At 48.1% G+C, this 12,653-nt stretch overlaps 1 protein-coding gene across 2 annotated transcripts in view; it reads left to right on the forward strand.

Annotated features, from left to right (window-relative positions):
• The window catches only part of iqca1 (IQ motif containing with AAA domain 1), a 122,283-nt gene that overhangs the window by 79,341 nt on the left and 30,289 nt on the right, over positions 1-12,653 (forward strand). The gene's annotated exons all lie outside the window — the stretch shown is intronic.

Consider the following 12,653-nt stretch of genomic DNA (forward strand, 5'->3'; position numbering starts at 1 on the left):
AAATATAACTGATAAAGCCATGAACATTTTGAGATATCGACTGCTTTATGGGCCTGTCCCACCAGCATGAGACTTCATGCAGCGAGCGCGACCAAACGTGGTGGCTTGAGGTGTACGGCCTCGTGGGGCCGGTCTCACTTCCAACCGCAGAGCCGTCTGGAGTTGTGCGGGGCTGGTCCCGACATCATACTCACCAATCAGCTGGGCAGGAGGCGGGCCGACTGAATTTGGACGTCGCAGGGCGTCGGGCGGTTACGTCATCACGCAATGGCACGCCGAGCGGTGACGTCATCGTGCAACGCCACGCGCTAGGCATACGCCGTCAAGACGCTGCGTACGGCGTCCTGACACTGCGAACGCCTCATTTTTGGACAGTGTCAGTTTTTCGGGGCCACGTGCGATGTCGGGACCAGCCCCGCACAACTCCATACGGCTCCGACGATCGAAGTCCCAGTTTTTCGGGGCCCCGCGAGGTCCCACGTTAGGTCGCTCTCGCCGCATGCAGTCGCATGCTGGTGGGACAGGCCCTTTAGTTTGATCCTTTGATATTCCTTTGTCGATTTCCCTTGTTAATTCCTGATTCATTCTTTTCACTTTCCATCCTAATTTCTTCTTGATTTTTTGATTCTTTTTGCCATTTCAGTCTTTATTCCCTTCTGCAGTGCTTTGACATTTTCAAACTCAAGCTTGTGTTGCTATCTCCTAAGTTTATCACGATCATATTATTTTCTACCACTGTCTCTCATTCTTGCCGTTGACTTTGATAAATTTCCTTTACCCATCACCACAACATTGACCTGTATGGATTTATGCGTGGGAGATCATGCCTCACAAATTACATTAAGTTATCGGGACTAGCCACAGCAGACTTCTCAAGGCACTTCTTCTTCTTGCGTATGGCATGCACAGCCTAAAGTTGCATATCAACTTGTTCTATTTGATCTTGTTTGTGCACGTCAGGTTGATTGCATTAGTCGAAACAGGGTGGACCATGTGAAGATTGCAATCTCCCACCCCTCTCAAGGCATTAATAAAATGAGGCTGCCTCCGCAAAATACTCTAATGGATTAGAACTATGAAGAACCTTGTCAAAGACCTTCAGCAAGGTTTTTGGATTCCTGTGACCAATGATATAGCATGGGGATCAGTGCTAGGTCGCCTGTTATTTGTCATCTACATTAAGGATTTGGATTAAAAAAAGAGGTGGCGTAATTAGTAAATGGGCCTGTCCCACTTAGCGGATTTTTTTAGGCAACTGTGGTGACTGTCACTGTCGGGGTGTGACGCCGGAAATGGACCCACTCCATGACAATGTCCTCGACAAGCTGCCACCTAGTCTACGTCAAGCTACGACAAGGTACGTCAACCGGCGACACAATTCCTCGCGACTCGTGACGTCCACCAACGACCATACCTACCACAACCCACGACAACCTTCGACCACACAGGGGCCAACCTACGACACCCGAAGTCAACCTACCTCCACCAGCGACAAGTTACGACTCTGTCAGCGACAAATGAAGGCAACTGAAGACTTTTCTTGATGCCGGAACTGTCGCTGGTTGACTTAGGATGACGTAGGTTGTTGCCAATGGAATTCACCGAGGTCATGACCCAGCAACAACCAACATCACCTGGCGTCATCCTGGCGACAACCGACGACAAGCCCACTGTCACCAAGAGGTTTTGAGTGACAAGATATAAGTAACGACACTTGAGGAGACAACTCGCTACAATACAGCCGTCATTCTGCGACCATGTGGCAACAGCCTATTTTTCAGCTGTCCCCAAAAAATCACCTGTGGAACAGGCCCTTAGAGTGTGGATAGCGTCAAAATTGGTGGTGTAGTGGATAGTAGAAATCACTGTCTCAGGTTACATCAGAATCTAGATTAACTGGGAAAGTGGGTAGGTGGAATCTAACTCAGGCAAGACGAACCAACGCATTAAGAGAAGTTGAACCAGGGCAAGACATACACAGTGAATGGTAATGCCCTGGGGAGTGTTGTAGAACAGAGAGACTTTGAGGTACAAGTACGCCATTCCGTGAAAATAGCGGCACAGATAGACAGGATAGTGAAGAAAGTGTATAGAATAGAATAGTACTTTATTAGCCAAGTATGTTTTGCAACTTACGAGGAATTTCATTTGCCAAGTCAGTCATACAAATAAAAACCAACAGATCATCCAAAACACATTTTAACATGAACATCCACCACAGTGACTCCTACACATTCTTCACAGTGATGGAAGGCGAAATAAAGTTCAAGTCCCTTCCCTTGGCGTTAGTTGGGGCAAAAAGTGATTAAGTTGAGATATCATGTTACAACTGCACAGGATGCTGACGGGACTGTAGTTGGAATATTGCTTTGTGAGAAACTTTGGTCACCCTATTATAGGTAGGATGAAATTCAGACACGAGAGGGTACAGTAAAAATTCAAACTGCTGTTGCCAGTATTAGAACGTACAGCACAGGAACGGGCCCTTCAGCCCATAATGTTTGTGCCAAACATGATACCGAGTTAAACTCATCTCATCTGCCTGCATGTGATCCATATTCCTCTATTCCCTGCACTTTCATGTGCCTATCCAAAAGCATCTTAAACACCACCATCATATCTGCCTCCAACGCCTCCCCTGGCAATGCATCCAGGCTCCGCCACCCTCTGTGTAAGAAACTAGCCTTTACACTGTAAACTTTCCACCTCTCACCTTATTGCTATACGCTCTGTTGTTGAACATTTTCACCCTGGGAAAAATGTTCTGACTCTGCCCCACCTATGTCCAGGACAAGGGGTCACAGCTTAAGGATAAAGGGGAAATCCTTTAAAACCGAGATGAGAAGAACTTTTTTCACGCAGAGAGTGGTGAATCTCTGGAACTCTCTGCCACAGAGGGTAGATGAGGCCACTTCATTGGCTATATTTAAGAGGGAGTTAGATGTGGCCCTTGTGGCTAAGGGGATCAGGGGGTATGGAGAGAAGGCAGGTACGGGATACTGAGTTGGATGATCAGCCATGATCATATTGAATGGCGGTGCAGGCTCGAAGGGCCGAATGGCCTACTCCTGCACCTAATTTCTATGTTTCTATGTTTCTATGCCTCTCATAATTTTATATACTTCTACCAAGTCTCCCCACAACCTCCGGCGATCCAGAGAAAACAATCCAAGACTATCCAACCTGTCCTTGCAGCTGAAACCCTCTAATCCAGTCTGCATTCTGGTAAAGCTCCTCTGCTCCCTCTTCAAAGCCTCCACATATTTTGTGTATGTGGAGACCAGAACTGCATGCTATACTCCAAATGTGGCCTAAAATCCTTTGGAGCTGTGTCATGACTTCCTGACTCTTACATTCAATGCTCCTAGCAATTATGGTAATTGTACCATAGCTTTCTTAACCACCCTGTCTACTTCTGCTGCCACCTTCAGTAACCTGTGAACTTGAACTCTAAGATCCCTCTGCACATAAATGCTGTTAAGGATCTTGCTGTTTACTGTATTCTACTTCCGTTCAACCTCAAAAGGGCAACACCTTTTCGACCCGAAATGTTGCCTATTTCCTTCGCTCTATAGATGTTGCCTCACCCGCTGAGTTTCTCCAGCATTTTTGTCTACCTTCGATTTTCCAGCATCTGCAGTTCCTTCCTAAACACCTTACACTTGGTCGGGTTAAACTCCATTGGACATTTCACCACCTGTTTTGCAGCTGATTTCTACTCGGCTGTATCTTCTGACAGCCCGCCTCGCTGTCTGCAACTCCTCCAACTTTGTTGTCATCAGCAAACTTGCTCACCAACCCATCTACATTTGCATCTAGGTCATTTATATAAATCTCGGACAAAAGAGGTCCCAGCACTGATCCCTGCCGAGCTCCACTGGTCACGGTCTCCAGCTAGAATATCTACCTTTCACCACAACCCTCTTCTTTGAATAAGCCAGTTCTGAATCCATACGACCAAGTCTTTGTGAATCCCATTCATTTTAGTCTTCTGGATCAGCTTACCTTGAGGGACCTTAACAAAAGCTTTAATAAAATTCATGTGGACAACATCCACAGTCTTGCCTACATCAATCTTGTTCGTCACCTCAGTAGTAGTAGTAGTAATAGTAATAGTAGTTGTAATTGTAGTTGGCGTCGTCGTCACTGCCGCCGCCGAGCAAATATAGACTTCGATTAACTTTTTATAACTTTGTCAGCACCTGTACATGGCCTGTGCACTGTCTGGGTGAGGTCTGCAGTATGATTTTACCGGATGGTGTGCAAAAGCAAAGAATTTTGCCGTACCTTGGTACATGTGACAATAAAATACAATTGAATTATTGAATCTTTGAAATGAATTTTGCCCAGGTGCTTTGGTTCCTTCCACAACTCAAAGACGTGGAGGTTTGTAGGTTAATTAGCTTCTGTAAATTGTCCCTAGTGTGCAGAATAGAACTAGGATGCGTGAGATGCGGCTGCGGCTGCGGCTCGCCGGGATCTCATTCTCAGCCAACCCATGCGGTCACAGGGAGAAGGTACGAACTCCTTGTGCCAAGTGTCAAAACAAGTCTGGTTTGGAACTGTAGATGGTTTATGCATGCAACCTATAATGTAGCTACCTCATCACCATTAACACGTCCCATCATATCAGTATAACTATGATATCCTCCCCTTGCTTCCACCCATTTTGGTCCCGGTATGCCTGTAGGCTGGATGCAGCCAGTGCTGGGACGTGTATACCATGTGCTTTAATAAACGCTTTAGTAAAGGCTACAGTGTGTCAGACTAAGCACCTTTACATGGTGTCAGCTAGTTAAACTCGCGCCTCCCGTTTACCGGTTTTCTTTTCATTGCTACCCTGTGTTCCCTGTTTGGTCTTCCCTTGAAATGGCATCCTCGTGCCGAAAACCATCTCCCCTTGTCTTTGATGCTGACATTGCGGAGCGATGGGCTACTTTTGTGATGGATTACACCCACTTCGTTAACATTGTGCACAGGAATGACCCAGCCTCCCTCCTGCTTAACCTGGCAGGTCCTGACGCCATGAAGAGAGCTCAGGCTTTCGTCTACGATCCAGCGGTCCTGGATGACAACGGATAGCCCGTCGAGCCAGCTGAATCTGCCGATGACCCGGTATGTCTTTTGCGCAAGTTTGCCGAGATTTGCGACCTGCCTTCCAACCGCATATTGGAGCGGGCTCGGTTTTTCTCACAGAAGCAACAGCCGCAGAAGACAAACACCATCTCCGAGCTGCCTGCCCCCACAGATGTTGCCAGTCTACAGCGCTTCCTGGGTATGATCAACTACCTGGGCAAGTTTATCCCTGACCTCAGCGAGTTAAGCGCACCCCTGAGACAACTTACTAAAAAGGACATTGCTTGGTCCTGGTTCCCACACCACCAGCAGGCTTTCGACCTACTTAAGAAAAAGCTGGTCAGCACACCTACTCTGAGGTTCTTTGATTTACATCGCCCTGTGGTGGTGACGTGCGACGCTTCTCGTTTTGGTCTGGGTGCTGCTTGCCTGCAGCCGCATGATGATGGTTCTCTACAGCCGGTCTCCTATGCCTCTAGGACCATGACGGACACGGAGCAGCGCTACACGCAGATAGAGAAGGAGCTGCTGGCGGTTGTGTTCGCTTGTTCAAAGTTTAAAGACTTCCTCTTTGACAACAGGTTCACTGTGGAGACGGACCACTAATCCCTGGTGACGATCCTAAACAAGCCTATACACATCGCTCCAGCAAGGCTACAGCGGATGATGCTGCAGCTACAGCGGTTTGACTTTAAAATCGTCTATAAGAGGGGCACCGAGATGCATGTGGCGGACGCGCTGTCCCGGGCCCCCCGGACCTCATGCGACCAGCACCCCTTCGAGCAGGGACCTACAGGTGCTGAACGTGCACTTCGTCCCTTCCAAGCAGCTCCAATGCCTGGCTGCACATACCGCCAACGACCCCGATCTGAAGCAGCTTGCCGCTGTCATCAAGCGTGGTTGGCCTGTCAAACACAACTCTCTACCTGCTGGCGTTCACCCTTTCTTCCTGGTTCGTGATGAGCTGGTGCTCATCGATGGTATTATCATCAAGGGCCACAAGGTGGTCGTCCCTGCCTCGCTGTACGGCTTGTACTTCAATGCTGCCCACATGGGGCATCCAAGAACAGTACTATTGGCCGGGCATGGCGAAGTACATCAAGGCCAGGGTGGCCTCCTGCCCGGACTGCAACTCTCTTGCCCCGCATCAGCAGCGTCAGCCGCTGCTACAACAGCCTGCCCCTGACATGCCCTGGTCCTCGCTGGCTGCCGATATTTTTGAATGGCGTGGGAAGCAATACCTCGTGTTAGTAGATTCTTACTCAAGCTGGTTCGAGGTGGACCTTCTCCCTGCCATCAACTCGGAGATGGTCATCAGCAAGCTCCGACGACACTTCGCCACATTTGGTTCTCCCGTTCGGTTGCAGACTGACAACGGCCGGCAGTTCACTAGTGCTGAGTTTAAAGCTTTCGCTGCGAAGTGGAACTTCAATCACTACACGAGCAGCCCGGAGTACCCGCAGAGCAATGGACTGGCTGAACGTGCTGTGCGCAGTGCAAAGCACCTGCTTGAACAATCCTATCTCTCGAATGGTGATTTCTACCAGGGTCTGTTGAACCTTCGGAATATCTCCAGGGACAGTACCATGCGATCCCCTGCCCAACGGCTCATGTCCCGCGTTCTTCGCCCTCCGATGCCGATCGCCCAGCAGTCCTTGGTGCCCAGGGTCCTACAGCCTTCTGCTGTCCAGCAGCGGATTGCTCAGAAACACGAAGTCCAGCGCCGCTCGCACGACAAGTCCTGCCGCCCTCTATCCCCACTGCTGCCTGGCCAGGTCGTCCGCTTACAGACGTCTACCGGTTTCTCCCGGCTCGCTACCGTGGTTGGGGTCGACGGTTCGCCACGTTCATACTTGGTGGACTATGAGGGGACTATCTACCGGCGTAGCCGCCAGCGGTCAACGAGCCTAAACCACCTCCTGCTGTTCCTTATTCCCCTCCATCGCGTGTTGAGCCCCCCTCCAATAACTTACCCTCTGCCCGCTGCATGCCACGCTCGGTTCGCGTGCCTCGGTCTCCTCCCTCTGCTCTTCCTGGTTTCCACTCTCCGGTCCGCTCGCCCCCTGCCAGTCCCTCTCTCTCTCCGACTCCTGATCATTCTACCCCTTCTGTTTCACCTGGTTCACCTGTGCCTCCCAGTTCTCCTTTCAAGCTGGGGTCCCCGCCTGCCTTTTCTCTCCCACCTGTTCCTGTTCCCGTTCCTCCTCCTCTTCTTTCGGGTGGGGAGGGTGAGGGTGCTGTGCGCACTCGCTCGGGTCGGATTGTCAAAGCTCCGGCTCGCTACAGAGACTTAGTTTAGCTTCGCAGGTCCTGTATAATTAACCTGCTACTATTGTAACTTTGTTTAAATTGTAAGGGAAAGGATGTAGATGGTTTATGCATGCAACCTATAATGTAGCTACCTCATCACCATTAACACGCCCCATCATATCAGTATAACTATGATATCCTCCCCTTGCTTCCTCCCATTTTGGTCCCGGTATGCCTGTAGGCTGGATGCAGCCAGTGCTGGGACGTGTGTACCATGTGCTTTAATAAACGCTTTAGTAAAGGTTACAGTGAGTCAGACTAAGCACCTTTACAGGAACCTTCCATGATCGTTTTCAAAATAATGCCAAACAACTTAGCTGATGGCATCTGATAGTTGACGGATACATCAGGGAGTATCTCAGGGCCTCAGGGTGGCTCAGCACTTCAACTCCCCCTCCCATTCCCAATCCGACCTCTCTGTCCTGGGTCTCCTCCATTGCCAGAGTGAGCAACACAGGAAATTGGAGGAACAGCACCTCATATTCCACTTGGGGAGCCAGCATCTGGCTGGCATGAACATTGAATTCTCCCAATTTTGTTAGCCCTTGTTGTCTCCTCCCCTTCCTTAGCCCTCGCGCTGCCTCCTCCCATCCCCCAACCCTCGGGCTCTTCCTCCTCCTTTCTTCTTCCTTCTCCCCGCCACCCCTTATCAGTCTGAAGAAGGTTTTCGGCCCGAAACGTTACCCATTTCGTTCGCTCCATAGATGCTGCTTCACCCGCTGATTTCTCCAGCATTTTTGTGTACCATCTCAGGGTCATGTCAGGTTACAAACTGTACCCCTTGAGTGGCCTACTGTCCCAGCCAATACGCTGTGCTCTGTACACTCATTGTTGCTGTTTGTAGTTTGCATTGGGTCAGGTTTCATGGAAGGCTGATCCACAGTTGCATTAATACCCGCTTTCCGCATAATTACGGAAGCATGTCCTGTGTCTAACATTCCTAACAGGCAATTTCTCCCAGACTGCTATTTAATAGAGTTTAGCACTATCACGTTTCTTGCCAAACGCACACTGAGCCTATCCTTCACCCAACACCCGGGGAGGATCACTTGTATGTAATGTACGTTAATTGGCTTGGTACAAATGTGAATTGTCCCTAGTGTGTATTAGCTAATGTCAACATGCGGGGATCGCTGGTCGGCGTGGAGTCGGTGGGCCAAAGGGGCTGTCTTCGCGCTGTATCTCTAAACTAAACTAAATTGTTTAATGTAATGTACTCACTGTTAAAGTGTGAGTACATTTCAAATGTATTCATGCTCAGTTTCAGCAAACACTAGAAAGGAAATGAGAATCCATTCTCTGTATTAACATGTCAACTGCAGTTTTTAATTTGCCTTGCAATCAATTCAAAGTGAATCTTTTAATCATTAATAAGATGCACGTGCCTCATTGTTTTTGCTCAGTTGCATGTCAAACTGCAATCAGTGCAAATTATATTTCTAAGATCATTTGCAGTGGTTTTGCCGCCACTGTATAGGGGCATATAAGGGCGATAGTTTCATTTGGGCCTGTCGGTTGTCTTTCCTCCTGTTCTGTTTGCGTGAGGCTGCTGAGGGTTGGAGTGAGTGGATCCGAGGCCGGCCCCGCAATGTTGAAAACAAAAAAAGAAGGGTTTGGACTCCAGTGTTCGACTCAGTGGTTTACTGAACCAGACTAGGGAGGGAGTATTAGATCCGGAATCAACACTTGAACCTTGTCAGCGTACTCGCCATAAAATCCAGTCATTCTAGCCAGAGGGGAAGGGCCAGAGGCCAAGGCCCAAGGATGAAAACCTTCCTGCTAGCTGTGTTCCCCTGTTGCAGGTTCGAGAATGAATGAGCCACTGGGACAAAGCTGAGACCACCAGTGCCGCCGTGTGGTTAAGTCTGGTTTGTCAGCTAGGAACCTTGACCACTCAGTGCCTCTACTGAGGCTAAGACTGTGTGGTTGGGGCAAGCCTGAAATGCCAGAACTTCTTCCTGCCCACAGACTGCACCCACATGCACGCAGAGGCAAAGACAGGCTGCCAGGATAATGCAGAGACTGCCAGCAGTGCCTCTTCAAGCCCAAACCTGAGCCGCCAGGAATAAACCTGAGACCGCCAGCGCCTCCTCTCGGGGTAAGAGTGAACTGCAGGCAGATGCCTGAGATCGCCACACCTCCTCCTTTGATGACCAGGACTGAGCTGCCGGGGCAACCCTGAGGTTGCCAGCAACATCGAACATGTGCTCTGGCTGCCAGGGACAGCACCCCCTAGTGGTCCTGGACTTTTATACCACTGTAAATACATTGCATGAGTTCACCCTACTGTGAATGTCGCTGTGGTCACTACCAACATGGTGTCATCACCAACGCACACCCTATGAAAAACATTTATTCAAGATTTTTCCTGTTCACAACATATATGGTTGGGAAGAGTGGATAAATGCGTTAAAAATTCAAATGAATCACGTGGTTTGGTAAAGGATAGGATGAACCGGAATTATTTTTTTAAGGTAAGCTGTCGGTGTATGCAAGTTTTACACAAGCTTTAAAGTGTATTTATACATACCAAATGTAGAAGAGGCTTTTTAAATCTTAATACTGCATAAAAATCAGATTGCTTTCCACCAATAATAAGGGTAGCCTAATTATTTCCAGGGAATCTGACACTGAAAACAAACTAGCCTTCTCCTGGTCTTGCATGCCGATTCCTGCATCATATTCGATCTCTCATGGGTTTCCTTCGGGAGAGTCTAGGACTAGAGGTCAGCCTCAGAATTAAGGTGCTGGCTCGAAGGGCTGAATGGCCTCCTCCTGCTCCTATGTTTTTCTAAAGGACGTTCTTTTAGGCAGGAGATGAGGAGGGATTTCTTTAGTCAGAGGGTGGTGAATCTGTGAATCTTTGCCACAGAAGACTGTGGAGGCAAAGTCAGTGGATATTTTTAAGGCAGAGGTAGATAGACTTGATTAGTTCAGGTCTCAGAGGTTATGGGGCAAAGGCAGGAGAATAGGGTTAGGAGGGAGAGAGAGATCAGCCATCGTTGAATGCTGAAGTAGATTTGATGGGCCGAATGCCCTAATTCTACTTCTATCACTTATGACCTTATGTTCTTATGATTAACACCAGGTGTCATGGTGCAGGGATCCTCAAATAAGCAAGTTGTGACTAGCAGTGTCTGACAAAATCTGGAATTGGGCTGCACCTATTCGACATCTTTGTAAGTAGGCAGCACGGTGGTGCAGCGGTAGAGTTACTGCCTTAGAACGCTTGCAGCGCCAGTGACCTGGAGTCGATCCCGACTACGGGTGCTGTCTGTACGAAATGTGTACGTTCTCCCCGTGACTGCGTGGGTTTTCTCCAAGATCTTCAGTTTCCTCCCACACTCCAAAGACATGTAGGTTTGTAGGCTAATTGGCTTGGTATAAGTGTAAATTGGCCCGAGTGTGTTTAGGATAACGTTACTGTGCGGGCATCGCTGGTCGGTGCAGACCCGGTGGGCCGAAGTGCCTTCTTCTCTAAATAGAACAAAAAGTGATTTGGATGACAGAATAGGCCACATATCTAAGGTTTGATTGATTCATTTAGTTTCAAAGACATGTTGAACTCAATGAAATGGGCAAACCATGACAACTGAATTTCAATATACACATAAGAGATTGTCCATTTTGAATTCAAAAACAAATGAGCAAATGCCCCCAATTTTCGTGGGCCCCTCAGGTTCAAATTAATTTGCTGGTCAGCGCACATTTTTGTCATGGAACTTCAGTAGTGCACATAGACACAAAATGCTGGAGTAACCCAAATTTCACTGTACCAATTGCTGCATGTGATAATAAATGTCTCTTGAACTCAGCGGGCCAGGCAGCAACTATGGAGAGAAGGAATGGATGATGTTTCGGGTTGAGACCCTTCTTCAGACTGTTCAGCCGTGGACATGCCATTGGGTGCGTTTGAATCAATGGCACACATCAGAATTGCAAAGCATGGAAATTAATTCAGATGAGGTTAGGACAGCATATGTTGATAGAATGGAGCGGCTGGGCTTGTATTCTCTGGAATTTAGAAGGATGAGAGGATATCTTGTTGAAAAATATAAGATTGTTAAGGGATTCGACACGCTAGAGGCAGGAAACATGTTCCCGATGTTGGGGGAGTCCAGAACCAGGGGCCACAGTTTAACAATAAGGGGTAGACCATTTAGTCAAAGTGAATTTTATTAGAACGGAGATGAGGAAAAACGTTTTCACCCAGAGAGTTGTGAATCTGTGAAATTCTCTGCTTCAGGAAGCCAATTATCTGGATGCTTTCAAGAGAGAGTTAGATAGAGCTCTTAAAGATAACCGAATCAGGGGATCCGGTGAGGAGGCAGGAACGGGCTACTGAATCGTCTTGGATCGTAAAGAAGGTTTGGAGTTAAGTATGTGATCCCCAGTTATAGGTGGGTGGGAATGGTCCATAAACTGGAGCAAATTGGCATCTAGCTGATCGGTGAGAGTCAAAGGCCTGGGGAGGATGGTGTCAGCACCTTACAAGAATGGGGACCTGAAGGAGAGTCCATAGGTAGATGATATTAAAAGAAACTAATCAACGTCAGTTCCCAGTGCCCGTCTTGGAACAGGAGTGGGATAATACATACCTCATTTAGATGGCTGCTGATTAACATCTGGTCACACTTATTGGTGGTTATATATCACCAATTTTCCACAAGCTGCAACATTTAAAAAGACTGTAGTGTCAGCTGATGGTCAGACCACTTGCGATCGAACCCTCGTCAGTAGTGACGAGGGCTGTCACGTGACTTCATGGGTTAAGGGGAGTGTCCTGCTACAAAAGCAGATCTCACCTTGAGATCATGAGTCGACCTTGAGTAGCTGAGCTCGAGTCAACACCCTCGCTCAGCAGCAGCAGCAATGACTTAGTATGTTAGAGGATGTACATTAACCATGTACATCAACCATGTGATTTCTGAATAAAGCAACTGTTCGTTCACCACGTTTAGTGCAGCTACAAGACTGCTTTGGAAGAGTCTTTTTTAATCTTGCAGTTCATGGAAAATTAGTGACATGCAACCAACAATACGTGTGACCATATGTTAATCAGCAGTCATCTAAATGAGGTATGCATCAGCCCACTCCTGTTCCCAGTGTTATCAAAGTAGGTAGCTTTAACTTTCCCAACATAGTCTGGCATTGTCATATTGTCAAGGGCTTAGACGGGGTGAAATTTGCCAAAGGTTTCCTCGGGCAATATACAGAGGCCCCTACAGGGGAGGGGGCAAACCTTGATCTGTTCTTAGGAAATTGGG

The sequence above is a fragment of the Leucoraja erinacea genome, chromosome 7 (assembly GCF_028641065.1).
Source record: "Leucoraja erinacea ecotype New England chromosome 7, Leri_hhj_1, whole genome shotgun sequence".
Taxonomy (NCBI): domain Eukaryota; kingdom Metazoa; phylum Chordata; class Chondrichthyes; order Rajiformes; family Rajidae; genus Leucoraja; species Leucoraja erinaceus.